Below are 5,000 nucleotides of genomic sequence, written 5' to 3' on the forward strand. Positions count from 1 at the left end.
GTAAGATAAATGTTAAAACTTGTGTTTTCCTGGTCAACCTTGTCAACATGACAAAATTGCTTACAAGTTTCGAACTCTCGCCACTTGTGCGTCTCTGAACAATACTGTCGAAGTGGAAGTTCAAGCTTTTTGGAAAATGATTTCAGTATGTTTCTGTGCAAAAAAATATAAGGCAGTTTTCTTTTGTTTGAGACAGAATGAAGCATTTCCTCGGCCCTCGAAGTTTTTTTAAAAAAGGAAATGTGATGCGGAATGAAATCATCCACAAGAAGATTCGTAAAAATTTCGATTCGTATCGACGACCCCTTCCAAAATGAATAGCAAGTCAGCGTATCCATTTTCAACAAAAATAAACTCAACCAAGGTACATAGAGCGGTTTTCGATTGAGTGTCGAAAGTAATTAGCGAATTGCTTGGGTTTATGATTACTTCACTCAGTGGTTGGTTCAAAGTGCTCGCGCCACTTTTTCAACCAATCAGAAGTGAAACCAAAACCAATCGTGGCTCGCGAGTGCACATTTTCCCGCGCTTTGTGTCGGCTACCTGTAATTACTTCGAGTTTTGATTGGTTTACTGGATTGTCTCCGTCCTTCTTGATTGGCCAAAGTAATTAATTTGGTTTTGGTTTTACGACACTCATTTGAAAACCGCTCTATCACATTCCAACCTTTTCCTGCAACTGCATTCTTTCCGCAATAAGTCCTTGTGGTGATGGTGGCAATCGTGGTCCCTGACAGTCAGTCTCCACAACCAAACCGGCGATTACAAAGACAGCAACAAGAATGACGTGAACTATTTTCTTCATTTTGATTGTGTGAAAACCGAAGAATCTTGAGTATGTAACTTTGTGTGTTGCTGTCTGAAAAGTCTTCTTGTTTTCCTGAAAGGAAAGAAGTAAATTTTTTATTCTTCGAACCAAGAAAAAGCTCCCACTTTTCCTTTCGGCTTAATTGTGTGTTTTAAAACAACGGCCTCGTGCTCACTGCTCATAGAGACCTTCGAGGCGCATGCGCTTTAGAAAACCCTAAGACTGTACGTAGATGATAAACTGAATCAGCAGTGCAAAGTGGTGACTATTTACCGCGATCTATAGTAAGAAATGTATGATAGGCATAGCATCTGGGCTGTAATTTACAGTGCAATGGCTGAAGATACGTAAAAGATGAAGACTGCAAAACCTGCCCGTGTTTGTGCGTTATGGAGAAAACACATTTTGTACTGAGAAGCAATGACGAAGTGAGATTCGAGTTGGGTTAGGATTTCTCCCTCACGTTTTCCGCATTCTCACGCTTTCATTTCTTACAAGGTGTAGCTTCTCTGACGAAAGACTGCATAGCATTACCTACCTAGAGTTTTAAAAGAAGGCATATTTTGAGCTACCTTACAGTTACTTATGACATCTGTGATTTGAGCTCAAATTTCCCTTTGTTTTCATTCTGAGTCTTTTGTCAAAAGATCTCAATTAATCCGTTATGAATAAATGGATATTCAAAATGAACTAAAAACCTCTTGCTTTGCAAGATTTGGATGCCAACTTTCACGGTTATCAGGCTAATAAAGAGACAGTGCCATTACATTTTCCTTAAAACTGTGAAAACAATATTCATACTGACTCTGTCTGTGATATTTTAACTCATCGTTAATTAAGCAATAAAGGGCCTAGAGGATTGTAAATCAATTACATCCGGTTTCTGTTCAATTCTAAGTTGCCATGTTTCAAAACAACTCGGAAAGAAACAAAAGACAAACTAAAACTCAACCGTGATACCAAGATTCGTGTACCCAAGTGGCAAAAGTCATTTCACGACTTTATAACCATTGAAAGCGGTGAAAGCAGGGCCGTACTGAAATGAATTTCAAGCGTGGTAAGGAAGCCTTTTATTTAAAGTAAAAAACGTATTTTACCTTATCATTCTGTGTTTCTAAATTAACGCTCTTTAAATATGCAAAATACACTTGCTAGTTAAACCATGCAAAAAAGCATGTTTCTATCTATTTTGCCATAAAGGGATTATCAACATCCAATTTTCGGATGTTGGACCTTTTGTAATAATTTATGGGTGATAAACTGTAGCATACCCGTTCAGCTATTTGCATATCAACCGGATGGGTAAATAAGATAAGTGGAATGATTATTGTGTGAAATTTGTGCAATCCATCGCTTTGTAAAGTGGTTATAGAAGCTTAATATATTTGGACAAAAAAATCCATCTACTCTAATTTAAACAGTCTGTTTTCCCCCTAAATCAAGATGGCAGCGAAAATTGAGATTATTTCAATGCATTGATTAAATCTGGATACCCATACCAAAAAAAAGGTGTTAAATTGTCAACCACACTATTAAAAGCTGTATTGTACAATCTAAAAAATGTGATTCGCTTCTATCCGCGAAACTCGATCAATTCCGGTGTAACTAATAGAGACTGCATAAAAGTGTTCTACCACTTCATTCAACCGTGTAGGTTAAGGGCTTTTGTACTGCTATACCCTCTCGATCATTCTCGACGAATTTAAAGTACGTTTTATCAACGATTTACTGTACATGTATGTGTGTACAGTAGATTTTTTCGATCGGGTTTCGGCAGCCTATACCTCCTAGATAAATAGGAAGAGGTGGCCACTGACTGTGAAACCGCATCTGACAACACCTTTTCGCCTTTGTTTAGCCTGCGCATCTGAGCAGTCGAGCATGCTCTTCATGTACTTCGAACCACTGGAAGCCTGCTCGTAGACTAGTCTTCGTAGAATAAAACTGTCAACAACCGTTTATCAATCGTTGCAAAAAACTTGAAGAAACACGGTTTTTTTCCTTTCCTCCACTGTTTGTACATTGGAAATCGATCAGGTTGTTCACAAAACCCAGTCACCTCTTTACTGACACCCATTGAATTAATTGAATTAAGGGTGGACCATTCCTGCACTTTGAGAGATGACGAAATAGTGGCATAGCTTCCCTTTAAAAGAACGCCAGCAACAGAGAGGGCAAAGAAAGGTAATACAGTTTTGTCAAACTCTTACTGCGAAACTCGGAGATCGTAAACATTGGTATGATTACTTATAGTATCTTATTGTGGGTTTTAATTTATTTAATCACTAAGGCCACGTCATCCTAATCTAATTTTAAAAAAAAGATTGCTCTTTCACAAATATAGATTTTTAAAGACTAAAAACAGTGAGGATAAAATTTGTTCCACCAAAAGAGCAGACAGAAAAGTATAAAATTAAAAAAAAGTAGAGCTTATCTGCTGAATACTCCGCCACGTATTTGCATAATTGCCAACGAGCAAGCCGAGCGAAGACGCGAGGTTTGCGAGGCGGCCAGCGTAATGCCGTGCGAAGTGTTGCAGCAGGCAGAAAAATTCTCGATCGTGCTGAGAAAAGTGTAATGTAAGGCTACGTAGTGTAATGTAAGATTCCCTGGAGATTTAGTGGGGACCAATGAAAACGCGTGTTTTGATGTGTGACGTCAATAGCCAAACTTGCATGACGCGCGCCACTAATGATGATCTTGTGTTCGGAGGTGAGTGAAAACAATTTTTTCCCATTTCCCTGACCATTGGTTGTGTACACTTGCTTTGAGTGTTCTTCAATGTTTATTTTCGAACCATCGTGTTCTATATTGAGTGAACGATCTCACAACTAAACCGGCGTACGTGTCCTTATCGGCCGCTGTTGTCAATGTAGAGCAGTTTGTTTTTCGTTTTGTAACCATTGAGTCATGAACAATTTAATTTAATTTTCAAAGAAAATATGTTGTCTGCAAAGTACACAATAAAGCGATCAATTTGACTTGCGATTCATGGCCGTATCTTGCAAAATAACAATTCTACGAGTGAAACAACTTTCATGTGCGATAGAGTTTGATTCCCTGTTACATGTTCCACACTGAAAAGTCTGAAAACGCTTTGGCGATTTTTTACATGGCATTGATTTTATTCAAGTTAATATTTGGGCTAAACTTCAGAATACCCCGCCACTTATTTGCATTTCATTGAATAAGAATAAGCTCTATTGTATTAAGTCTCGTTCTTTAGAAGATGCCGCATAGGGGAAACAATAGTGGCTAGCTGTGGCGAGGTATTTTGAAGTTGTTCCAATTATTGTATATTCCTGTTAAAATTACGGCCGTTCAAAAATTACTGCAGTATTTTCCATATTATTGCAAAACACGTTGACACCTACATTGTTGTTGGAGATACAAAGTGTGCAATTTCTATTATTGTATTATTGCTAACCAGATAAGTTGAGTTGCAGTACTTTCGAAAAAAAAATTACAACTATTGTTGGGTATTTTGGAACTCTGATACAAATCTGAGAACTATGTATTATCTTGACTGTTTCGTTGGCACTTAGCGATAGCTAGTACTAGTAATAACATCTCTTGTATTCTGACTCGTTCTGAAAGTCGCTTATAGTATTGAAGTCGGAACGAAGATTCAAGTTTTTCATCAAATAGAGTCATGTTTTATGACTGAATTTGTTTTTTTCTATTATTTTACAAGCGCGCACGGAGCCAGGAGAGGTGATTCATTCATTTCCTTTAATTGGATAAAGAATTGGACTGAGAAATTTTTGTTGGAATTTTTTTCATGACCACTAAACAAAAAGCGTGCAATAAACCATAATACTACCCTTTACTAACAACCTACCTATCTCCTTTGCTCCGGGATATTCAATGGGTGCTTTGTTTTTGAAGGAATGAGCTACGCGGTATTAATAGCGCTTGTCGCCTTCGTCCCAATAGTCTTTAAATCATGATGTGGGCGGAACATTCTTTTACTTTGACAGATCACGTGTTTCCGCGTTAAGGGCTTTTGTACTGCTATACCCTCTCGATCATTCTCGACGAATTTAAGTACGTTTTATCAACGATTTACTGTACATGTATGTGTGTACAGTAGATTTTTTCGATCGGGTTTTGGCAGTCGAGCATGCTCTTCATGTACTTCGAACCACTGGGAGCCTGCTCGTAGGCTAGTCTTCGTAGAATAAAACTGTCA

General features: G+C 38.0%; 1 long non-coding RNA gene across 2 annotated transcripts in view; it reads right to left on the reverse strand.

The window, feature by feature from the left end:
* The window catches only part of LOC138010431 (uncharacterized), a 7,191-nt gene that overhangs the window by 189 nt on the left and 2,002 nt on the right, over positions 1–5,000 (reverse strand). The window contains exons 1-2 of one of the 2 annotated variants that reach the window (XR_011124472.1): positions 4,650–4,730; positions 668–880 (exon numbers count right to left, since the gene is read on the reverse strand). This is a non-coding gene — a long non-coding RNA (uncharacterized lncRNA). Of the gene's footprint in view, positions 1–667; positions 881–4,649; positions 4,731–5,000 lie in introns of those variants that run through there. The other variant, XR_011124471.1, reaches the window with a different exon arrangement.

This window comes from Montipora foliosa, chromosome 7 (genome assembly GCF_036669935.1).
Source record: "Montipora foliosa isolate CH-2021 chromosome 7, ASM3666993v2, whole genome shotgun sequence".
Taxonomy (NCBI): domain Eukaryota; kingdom Metazoa; phylum Cnidaria; class Anthozoa; order Scleractinia; family Acroporidae; genus Montipora; species Montipora foliosa.